Here is a 12,587-nt window from a genome sequence, read left to right on the forward strand (position 1 = left end):
ATTTAAGGTAACTGGAAGAAATATACAAAACACTGAAATAAAGAAAGAGGAACAAAGGTGTAAGGAAGGTAGAAGTCTTACAGGATCCATTCGTGAATATCCTAAGTTTCCCAAAGAGGTTGTTGAAATTCCAAATTATCCTTGGTGAAAGCATGCAAGCAAGAAAGGAAGTAGAGTTGGCAGGGCATAGTCAGTGGGGGCTCAACAGTTCACTGAGAAACTCCCATGTTCTTAACTAGTGGTGCCTTAATTCTAATGAACAGATAAACTTGGATAAACCAGACAGCTTTTGCTTGCCTGGGACCCTAAACTGGCTTCTTAGGGAAAAACCTAGGACTTTAACCCTGCTTTTTTTGTCCAGGACTCTAACTCTGCTTCTAGAATATACTCAAAATCTTACAAATCAAAATCCATCCCTACCAGCATTAAGGCTCTGAATTAATGCTTTAGGATTTAGATTCACCAAAGAATCTTCCATCAGTTAGTAAAGATTGGAGACAAAGTCTTCAAAGGTATATAATTTCAGTCCTGGGTGAATGGTTCTGATCTCCAGTAAGAATTCTGTTTTATCCAATTCTCTTTTATAACAGTCAAAGAAACACCAGTTTTAAATGGGTAATTATTCAGGACTATTGCAATAGGGGAAAGAGATCTCAGTAAAGAAACAGGTTCAAAACTGAATATAACATGGGTAAGTGGGAATTTATATCTAAGGTGCCTGATGGGTTTCAGTAGTTGGAAAATTACTAACAGCAATCATAAAAGGTGAAGAGAATTCTGACTAAATTGACAGTGTTTGCTGAAGACAGGCCAGATTGAGAGGTCATCACCTGGAAGATGGTAGAAGCTGAGAAACCTAATTAGCTATTGAGGATGATCAAACGAAGGATGAGAGACCCTTGTTAAAGTCACTTAACAATGTTCTTGGTAAAGATTTCTAAGGAAATACTCAGATAGGCATTGAAGAAGGTTTAGGAGCTTGACTGAAGAATGGTGAGGCAAAGAATCTGTGTCACTACTAAAGAGAAACTGGATAACGACTGTACAGTGAAGGTAGGAAAGAGTATGCCTGGAGTACTGGATATCTCTTAGGGTGTCTCTTATTATCATTCCCTGTGAGTAAAGTCAATGGAAAACTACCACAACTCAATCCAAGCAGGACTAATAAAGGCCTAGACTTTTCAGGAATGAACGTTTGATTCATTCCACCAGGTAAAGAACTATTACAAGCTGAAGCACTTTCTTATACAAAGGCAATATAGAGTGGATAGTAGATGTAGTTATAATTACCATCTACTAACACATGACCAGTGACAAAAATGAGGAATGTAATTGTCATGAGTATTTCCTCATTTTTTATGAATACTCGGATATGTGTATATCAAATGTCTTTGTTTTCTAATTTATTATTTCATTATGTTTTAATATTGTTACTGAACCAAACTTGGGCATGCTTGAGCACACACAGTAAAGTCAGTCTACTGATGCTGGGTTATAGTGAAGGAAAGGGCAGCATTTATTGCAGGGAACCAAGCAAGGAGTCCAGATAACTAGTGCCTAAAAGGCCTGAACTCCCCAAAGGCTTTCAGGGAAAGGTTTTTAAAGACAGAATGTGGGAGGGGGTTTGTGGGGTGTGTGATCAGCTCATGGAAATTCTTCTGATTGGTTGGTGGTGAGGCAATCAGGAGTCAACATCATCAATCATGGTTCTAACCAGTCTGGGGTCTATGTGCTTGTGGGCAGCATACAGTTAACTTCTTCCACCTGGTGAGGGTTTCAGTATCTGCAAAACAGCTCAGAAGATATGACTCAGAATATTTCCTATAGCCCTTGAGGAGGAACTAAAGGTTTAATGGCTAAACATTTATTATTTTGTCTTGCTTGACTGTTTTCCTTTTTTTCTGCATTTTCTCACTTCTCTGATTAAGTATACCATTTAGAACTTGGGGGAAGGCCTGAAGGCTCAAGTTTTCCTACAGACAAGAGTCAGGCCAAGGACATTGTGGGAATGGTCTGTTCTAAGAAGGCCCCATAGGGTCCTGCTCAATTACAATATGTGATATATTAATTTTATATCAGCTTTTTAATTTTACATCAGTATTTCTTATGAGATACCTAGAAGAACAGTAAACATTACTGAAGGACTTTACCACTCTTCTTGGAAAGCATTAGTGTGTTTTCAGCAGTATGCATAATACTTCTATCATGTTAGGCAGAATTATGACTTGTTGCTTTCTTTATTTGAAGAGTAAGTATGTTCAAAGGCAATGCATATTGGTGTCGATTTCACAAGGGGAAAACTGTTCATCGTATGTCTATTGGCAAATTGATGGGCTAAGGGAAGTCCAGATATCTGGTAAAACATTATTTCTGAATGTGTCAGGATTTTTCTGGAAGGTAAGGGATTAACATTTGATTTATTAGACTGGGTAAAGATGTCTGCCCTCACCAATGTGGGAGAGCACCAACCAAATCAAAGAGGGTCATGATAGAAAAAGACAAAGGAAGGAAAATTTTTTCTCCTCTCCTAGAACTGGTATATCCATGACCTTTCCCCACCCCCACCCCCAGGATTTCAGTAATCAAGTGGCTATAATGTCAGTTCTCATGGATATTAATCACTCTTTTCCCAGTTACCCTTGTTATTTTCCAATGGGCCCAAGAACAAAGTAGCCATGATGGCACAGATAAACGTAATGCATAATTCCAGGTGAGAAATGATAAAATTGGAAATGTTAATTTTCAGGGTTGTAGGCAGATCTTGGAGATAACCAAAATAATTCAGGCTTTGGCATGAAATGGCAAAGTGTACAAGATGTAATCCACAAGTTTTCCATTGAATCATAACTTTTTCTTCTACAATCACCACCTTTCAATTAAAGATAATCAAGGCAAGACAAATTTGTTTGCAAAATAAGTTTGGTGTCATTAAATTAGATCTGGTTATTTACACAAGTGAAGCAAAAATAGCAACTGATCACATAGGTCTTGTGAGTTTGCTTTATTGGACCTTTTCATAAGGAATCTCACGTTGAAATTTTCAAAGCCTCTCAAAGCTAGGAAGACAAGCCAATAACTTGATACCAGATTTAGCCTGCAGTACCTAAAGATTTAGGTAAATTCCTCTCTTTTAGGGTACTGAGAATACCCTGAGATTCCTGAGCCTGTCAGTAGATGACATTCCTTATTGACCAGTATGGTGGGAAACACTGCTACAGGCTGGTTTTCAAAGGGAGTTTCATAAGGATTTACTCCTTCAGCTCAAGTTTAGTTCCTTAAAGCTTTCTGTTCATATCTGTTTTCACACACATTTTCAAATATGACATTCCAATTAGAGCATTGGTAATATAACAAATGTTTTGAGTTTGGTTCTCTTACAAGGAGAACAGATTTTTATTGAAATTATGCAACTAATTATATTGCCATAAAAATAAAAATACCTAGGGTTTTTGAATTGTGCAGGAATCAGGGAAAAAAAGGGAATAGTTTCATACTTGTTCACAAATGTGTACTTTACCAAATTGCCATAAGAAAATTTTAATTTCTACATGATAACCAAAACATTAAAAAATAGCAATGTTTAAAGCAAAAGTCATAAAATTTATGATCATCCTCATCAGTTTATTTAGCTCAATGTAATTAATTCTTGTTCTGCTAAATATTGGGTTAGTAGTTTTATGAATTAATCAGCTTCTTTATTCTTCCTGTGAATTATTACTCAGTCCAGAGCATGGCTTCAAAATTATCCAAATGTTCCCATCATAGAGCATACTTTCTTTAACTGATTGTAAATACTTTTGGAGGAGAAGGAAAGAAAAACAATAACTGTCTGTGAATGAATTAAATGATTTAAAGGTCATAATTAAACTTCTTTTTAAATTTAATTTTTATTTTATTTTGGGGTATAGTTGATTTACAATGTTGTGTTAGTTTCAGGTACAAAGCAAAGCGATTCAGTTATACATACATACATATATATATATAATTTCTTTTTCAGATTCTTTCCCCATATAGGTTATTACAAAATACTGAGCATAGTTCCCTGTGTTACACATTAGGTCCTTGTTGATTATCTATTTTATATATAGTAGTGTGTATATGTTAATCCCAAACTCCTAATTTGCCCCTCCTCCTTCTTTCCCTTTGGTAACCATAAGTTTTCTTTCAAAGTTTGTGAGTCTGTTTCTGTTTTGTAAATAAGTTCATTTGTATCATTTTTTTAAGATTCCAAATATAAGTGATATCATATGATAATTTTCTTTGTCTGATTTACTTCACTTAGTATGATAATGTCTAGGTCCATCCATGTTGCTGCAAATAGCATTATTTCATTATTTTTTTATGGCTGAGTAATATTCCATTGTATATATGTACCACATCTTCTTTATCCATTTCTCTGTCAATAGACATTTAGGTTACTTCCATGTCCTGGCTATTGTCAATAGTGCTTCAATATTGAGGGTGCATGTATTGTTTTGAATTATGATTTTCTGCAGATATATGTCCAGGAGTGGGATTGCTGGATCAAATGGTAGTTCTATTTTTAGTTTTTAAAAGAAACTCCATACTGTTTTCCATAGTGCCTGCACCAATTTACATCCCCGCAAACAGTGTATGAGGGTTCCCTTTTCTCCACACCCTCTCCAGCATTCCCTGTTTGTAGACATTCTGACCATTGTGAAGTGATACCTCACTGTAGTTTTGATTTGCTTTTCTCTAATGATTAGCGATGTTGAGCATCTTTCCATGTGCCTATTGGCCATCTGTATATCTTCTTTGGGGAAATGTCTATTTAGATTTTCTGCCCATTTTTTTATTTTATTTTTTTTTACTTGAGCTGCATGAGCTATTTGTGTATTTTGGAGATTAATCCCTTGTCAGCTGCTTCATTTGCAAATATTTTCTCCAATTCTGTGGATTGTCTTTTTGTTTCATTTATGGTTTCCTTAGCTGTGCAAAAAATTTTAAGTTTAATTAGGTCTTTTTGTTTATTTTTGTTTTAATTTTCATTACTTTAGGAGGTGGATCCAAAACGATATTGCTGAGATTTATGTCAGAAAATGTTCTGCCTATGTTTTCCTCCAAGAGTTTTATAATATCCAGTCTTACATTCAGATTTTTAATCCATTTTGAGTTTATTTTTGTGTAAGGTGTTAGAGAATGTTCTAATTTCATTCTTTTACATGTAGCTGTCCAGTTTTCCCAGCACCACTTATTGAAAAACTGTCTTTTCTCCATTGTATATTCTTGTTAAAAAGCTATAGTTAAACTTCTGATGAGAGTTTATTTGATAAGGAAAATTAGTTATTTCTGTTACATACTAGATTTCAGCATATTAGTTGGAGTGTATTGACAAATATCTATGAACTTCATATAATTTCTAGAATATCTTATTAATAATGTATAAACCTAAGAAGGTTTATCATCATTTTTTTATTGAAGTATAGTTGATTTACAATGATGTGTTCATTTCTGCTGTACAGCAAAATGCTTCATATATATATATATATATATATATATATATATATATATATATATACACACCCTTTTTTATCATCATTTTTTATTTGCCAATGTTTTCCATGTAATTTAATATACCAAGAAAACTTAATTAGCTTAGTATCTACCTTTTTACAGAGGGAGAAAGAAATCCTTTGACGTTTTCCAGGAACCCTCTGGGAAATCTCAATGTTAGTTTGAGATAAAAAAGACTCCATTTATAACTTGGTTTTGGGAAGTTGTAAAAAAATATCAAAAGGTTTTAACACAAATAAATAGGATCACTGTGAAACTATACCAAGTTAATCATTTAACCAAACTGACAAGAGAGTTTAGAGGCAAATACAAAATGTTACATAGCTGTTAAAAATCCAGCTTTTTTTATTAATAAGTCTCTGTTTCCTAAGTAATCAAAGACCTGATAAAGACAACATGAAGCACAAGAAATTATATTAAAATGCAAAATTTGGCTTTCCATGCTAAATAAATAGAAGGTAAAGAAAAAAATAGTTTCTTATTAATAGTGGACATAATCTAAACACACCTTGTTGTTTTAATAGAGAAATAACCAAATCCTGCTTTTGCATTCATGTACTATTAATTCCAAGGCTAAGTTCTAAAAACCTTGTAAATAAATTCATCCAATCTTTGCCAGATTTGCCCACACAAGATAATATTCTTTTCAAGATTCCTTTTCCACAGTCTTTCTAACTTAAAAAAAAAATCCATTCAGTATTTGTTTACACCTTTCCTCTTTTTTATTCTGGATTAAGATGTCATTCCACATTAGGACAATATTACTCTCTTTTTTTCATAACAAAATCACATTCTTCATATACTTCCTCATTAAAAATATACCTTACTTTCCTTGCAGACACAGTGTTTTTATCTTTCTTAGTTATAGTCATTTCATTTACATATATTTATTAGAATCATTAGCCATTAGTCACCTTTCTTTTACAGAGAAATGTAGGAATTAAGCAATTGTTAACTGTTGGCCACATACTATTATTCTGTAGCAAATTTATAAACAAATTATTTCAAATTTTCTAGAGGAATATGCCTTTTTCACTGTACAATATTTCATGTTTAAAGATGTACCCCAATATATTTAGCTTTTTTGTATCATATAAAAACAAGATTGTAAAAGTAGATACAATATGTTCAACAACTGACGTTTCAATATTTTTCTTATTTGGAAACAATTTGGATATTCAAGAAATATCCATTATTTCCCTTAACTTAATATAGCTTTAAGGTTTCAAGTTACTAAAATTTTTGTGAAATGACTTTTAAGTAGATATTATAAAACATGATCAATTTTTTAAAGTTCATTAACTTTTTTTTTTTTTTTTCTTTTTGCGGTATGTGGGCCTCTCACTGTTGTGGCCTCTCCCGTTGCGGAGCACAGGCTCTGGATGCGCAGGCCCAGCGGCCATGGCTCACGGGCCCAGCCGCTCCGCGGCATATGGGATCCTCCTAGACCGGGGCACGAACCCGTATCCCCTGCATCGGCAGGCGGACTCTTAACCACTGCGCCACCAGGGAGGCCCAAGTTCATTAACTTTTATCTTATTTATATCTATTTAATTCACTTGTTATTAACAAATATGTTTGAATTGATCATAATAATTTCACACCTGTCATCTTCAGTTATTTATCTTGTTGACAAATTAGGCAAGTATCAAAAAATCACAGAGATAAAGAACATAAAAAGTTAATATATAGTTATTTTTTCTTTTTAATTTACTTCTGGGAAAGACATACATTAAGCTATTAATTTTTAAAAATTGATATATAATTTACATATAACATTGTTTTAAAACATAATGTTGATATAAAACATTATAATTCAATTTTGTATATACAGTATTGCAATACTAGCACCATTATAAGTTTAGTTAGCATCCATCGTCACACATAGTTACCCATTTTTTTCTTGTCATCTTTTAAGAGGTACTATCGTAGCAAATTTCAAATATACAATACAGTATTTTTAACTACAGTCACCGTACCATAAATTACATCCCCAAGATTTATTTATTTCATACCTGGAAGTTTTTACCTTTTGACCCCCTTCACCCATTTTGCCCACACCCAACCCACCACCTCTAGCAAGAACCAATCTGCTCTCTGTACAAGTTTCTTTTTTGTTTGTTTGTTTTTTTTAGTTTACACATATCAATGAGATCATAAACCACTTGCCTTTGTCTGTCTGACTTTGTCCCTTTGCGTAATGTGCTAGGCCCATCCATGTTGTCATAAATTGCAAGATTTTATTCTTTTTTATGGCTAAATAATATTCTGTCATATTCCATTCCATTATTTATATCTATCTATCTATCTATTGATCTATCATCTATTTATCTCACTTTTTTTATCCAGTCATCCATTAATGTACACTTCATTTGCTTCTATGTCTTGGTTATTGTAAACAATGCTGAAATAAACTTGAGGGATCCCATATGGATAAATACCAAGAAGTATAATTGATGGATCATATGGTAGTTCTATTTTTAGTTATTTGAGGAACCTCCATATTGTTTTCCACAGTAGCACTACCAATCTACATTTCCAACAACAGTGCACAAGATTCCCATTTTGTAAATGAGCAGGACAATTTAGGGCCTTTCCAGAATAGAGCACCCTCCCTTGTCCTCTGTCTGCCTCTTGTCTGTAGAAAAACTTTAGCCTCCAAGGCCTTCACTGAGTTCCAAAGAATAAATTTAATCAGATAAGTTAGAAAATGCAGAAAGAAAGGAAAGCAGTCAAACAAGACAAAATGATAATAATTTAGCCATTAAACAAAGTCAAGGACATTTCATTCCTCCTCAAGGGCTATAGATAATATTCTGAGTCATATCCTATGAGCTGTTTTGCACATACTGAAACCCCCACTAGATAGAAGAAGTTAACTGTATGCTGCCCACAAGCCATAGACCTCAGACTGGTTTGAAACAGAAGGTTGATGTTGACTCCTGATTATGTCACTATCAATCAATCAGAAGAATGTCCATGAGCTAATTATGCACCCCACAACCCCTCTCCCTTATCCTGTATTTACAAATCTTTCCCTGAAAGCCATCAGGGAATTCAGGTCTTTTAAGCACTAGATGACTGGGCTCCTTGGTTGGTGTCCTGCAAAAAACACTTCACTTTTCTTCACCACAACCAGGTGTCAGTATATTGGCTTTACTCTGTGCAGGTGAGTAGGCTCAAGTTCTGTTTGGTAACAGTTTCTTCACATCCTCAGCAACACTTATTTTTTGTCTTGTTGATAGTAGCAATTCTAATGAAAATGAGGTGATATCTCCTTGTGGTTTATATTTGCACTTCCCTGGTGATTAGTGATGTTGAGCACCTCTTCATATACCTGTTGGCTATCTGTACGTCTTTGGAAAAATGTCTGTTCAGATCCTCTGTCCATTTTAAAATCCAATTTCCTTTCTTTCTTTCTTTCTTTTTTTTTTTTTTTTTGCTATTGAGTTACTTGAGTTGTTTTTTTCTTTAATTTTAGGAATTATCTCTTTATCAGAAATATAATTTGCTCCCATCCAATAGGTTGCCTTTTATTATGTGTGGTTTTCTTTGCTGTGTAGGTACCTTTTAGTTTAATATAATCTTATTTAATTATTTTTGCTTTTGTTGGCTTTGCATTTAGTGTGAAATAAAATCATCACCAAGACTGAGGTCAAGGAGCTTACTGCCTCTTTTTCTTCTGGGATTTTTCAGTGTTTAGGTCTTATGTTCACATCTCTAATATATTTTGAGTTAATTTTTGTGGATGGTATAAGATTGTTGTCCAGTTTTATTCTTTTGCATGTGGCTGACTAGTTTTCCCAACAGCTTTTATTGATGAATCTATGTTTTCCTTATTGTTTATTTTTGGCTTATGTTTCATAAATTAATTTTCTGGGCTCTATTTCTGGACTCTGTATTCTGTTCCATTGACCTATGCATCCATTTATATAACAATACCTAACTGTTTGATTGTTATGTCCTTTTAGTATAGTTTGAAATCAGAAAGTGTGATGGACACAAGTTTGTTTTTCTCTCTCAGGATGGCTTTGGCTATTGAGGGTCTCCTGTTGTTCCATATAAATTTTAAGATTATTCTATTTCTGTGAAAAATGCCATTAGGATTTTTAATTGGGATTTCACTGACTCTGTAGATTGCTTTGTGTAACATAGATATTTTAATAGTATTAACTATTCCAATCCATGAGTGTGGAATACCTTTCTATTTATTTGTGTCTTTTTCAGTACTTTCACCAAGGTCTTATAGTTTTCAGTATAACAGTTTTTCATCTTGGTTAAATAAATTCCTAATTATTATATTCTTTTTGATGCAATTGTAAATGGGGTTGTTTTCTCAGTCTCTCTTCTGATATTTTGTTATTAGTATATAGAAATGAAACAAAATTTTGTATATTAATTTTGTATCCTGCAACTTTATTTAATTCTTTTATTAGTTCTAACAGGGTTTTTTGATGGAGTCTTTAAGTTTTTTTATATATTATATCATACCATGTAAAAACAATGAGTTTTACTTCTTCCTTTCCAATTTTGATGCCTTTTATTCCTTCTTCTTACCTAATTGCTCTGGATAAGACTTCTAATACTATGTTGAATAAAAGCAGTGAGAGTGGATATCCTTATCTTCTTCCTGGTCTTAGAGGAAAACTTTCAGCTTTTCACTATTGAGTATATTTTTAAAAAACACAGTTCTGCTGAGTAAATTTTACTGATCTTATTGGCTTTATTAAATCATTCATATTTTAGACAGTATCCAGTATAGCAGATAAAAGGGAGCTGTACAAAATAAAAGATGTTTATAGGTAGAATGGAGCAGGAAAGAAGACATTTACTAGACAAATAAAAGGAAGTTTATTATTGCAAGGTTATTTTCCTTTACAGAAAGGTAGAGGTATATCAGGTAGATTTCCTAACTAGTGCTTATCAGGCAATTCCTAATTGACTGATTTAAGACTCAATCTCTGGGAGAACTGGACTTAGATCTAAGTCTCAGTTTGAGAATGTAGGGCTTAGCATAAGTGATTTCATTTTGGGCCTGTTGTCTTTTTTTAACAGGTGTTAACTGTGGGCTTTTTTTTTTTTTTTTTTTTTTTTTTCCTTTTTGCGTTATGTGGGCCTCTCACTGTTGTGGCCTCTCCCGTTGCGGAGCACAGGCTCCGGATGCGCAGGCCCAGCGGCCATGGCTCACGGGCCCAGCTGCTCCACGGCATATGGGATCCTCCCAGACCGGGGCACGAACCCGTATCCCCTGCATCGGCAGGCGGACTCTCAACCACTGCGCCACCAGGGAGGCCCTGTGGGCTTTTTATATATTGCCTTTATTATGTTTAAATATGTTTCCTTTATATCCAGTTTATTGAGAGTTTTTATTATAAATGAATGTTGAATTTTGTCAAATGCTTTTTCTGATTCTATTGAGATGTTTATATAATTTTATTCTTTGTTTCATTAATGTAAATCAATTATTTTATGTATATTTTCCATAGGTTGGATTTATAGTTTTATAATCTTAAACAACTAGTAGAGATAACATAATATTTTTGAGTACTAAACCTAGGTAGAAAAAATTTGTATGTTCATTATATTTAATGCTGAAAACTCTGAAGTTATTCCTGTTTTTACTTTACCAACCATTTGGAAATTAGCTTCATTTAACAAAAATTTCCCAGGAAAAAGAAAACTTTATTATCTGGAGGTAGAAAATGTCACATATACCTAACACATGCATACATACACACATTAGGAACATGCATAAACTTACAGAAAGATGGACAGAGTAATTTTATAACTGGCTATAAAATTTTAGCCTTGACTTGATGAACAGAGTAATACTATCTCAGTGGTATATATTCACTTTGTATGTTAACCTGAATTGTGTTTCTGGTAAATGGGACATGAAGGTTACCTGTTTACCAATATTTGTGGATGAGATTAGTAATATTCTCTTTTGCCCTAACATGTAATCTGATGGAGGCTGTAGTGGTTGCTTGGGATTCCATATTTCCTTGAGAACACTGAATGGATGATAGGAAACCTAAAGTTAAAGTGACTATGGGATTTGAGAGGCAGGATTTGAAGAGGAAATTCTGGCAGTCTGGACAGAGGGATGGAGAAGGTAGGGGGAACATCAAAGGATTCAAGGAAACTGAAGGGAAAATACAAACCAGTAAAATCAGGAAGGAAAATAAGATGCATGAGAAGAGAGTGGGTTTAGTGAAGCCACATTGAAAGGATCTAATATTTCTCAAATAGGCCATTGATGGTCCAATTATTCTTAGTAAAATCATACCAACAAGAAAGGAAGCCAATGGAGTTGGTGCAGCATATACTCAGCAAGGTTTCAAGAAGGGGGTTATCTGTTCACTGAGAAGTTCCCATGTTTTATAGCTAATGATATATTTATAATTATGCATAAATAACCTTGGGACTCTAACCCAGCTTCTTACACTCAGTTATTTGCCTGGGACTCTAACACAGCTTCTTACAAACAAAGAAACCTAGCCCTCTAATGCATCCTCAGTTTGGGTCTCTAATATTTCTTCTAGAGTGTACTCAAATGCTTGTGAATCAAAATCTGTCCCTACAGCTTTAAGGGATATTTGTCTGAACCAGTGGTTTAGGAAATGAACTCACCAAAGTATCTCTGCTCTATCAGTCAGGAGTAGAGACAAAACGTTTGCAGAGGTGCACACTTCAGGTACCGGGTGAGGTATCTGGGACTCCAATGATGACTCTGATCTATCCAAGTAGAGATATTTTAACTGTCAAAGAAAAAAACAGAGATTAAATGGGGGTAAAAACGGGTTTTATTCAGGACTATTGCAAAGGATAAATTATCTCAGTACAGAAACAGTCTTAATTGCAAAAATATCATGGGCAAGTAGGAATTTATAGCCTGCAAGTTTGGTGGGGTTCAGTGAATAAAAAATTACTAAGAGGAAACATGAATGGTAATGGGGATTTTGTTTAAGCCAACTTAACAGGATTCTTGCTGAAGACAGGTCTGACTGATTAGTCATCACCTGTTGGATGGTGGAGGATTTAAATCATGA

The sequence above is a fragment of the Mesoplodon densirostris genome, chromosome 4 (genome assembly GCF_025265405.1).
Source record: "Mesoplodon densirostris isolate mMesDen1 chromosome 4, mMesDen1 primary haplotype, whole genome shotgun sequence".
Taxonomy (NCBI): Eukaryota; Metazoa; Chordata; class Mammalia; order Artiodactyla; family Ziphiidae; genus Mesoplodon; species Mesoplodon densirostris.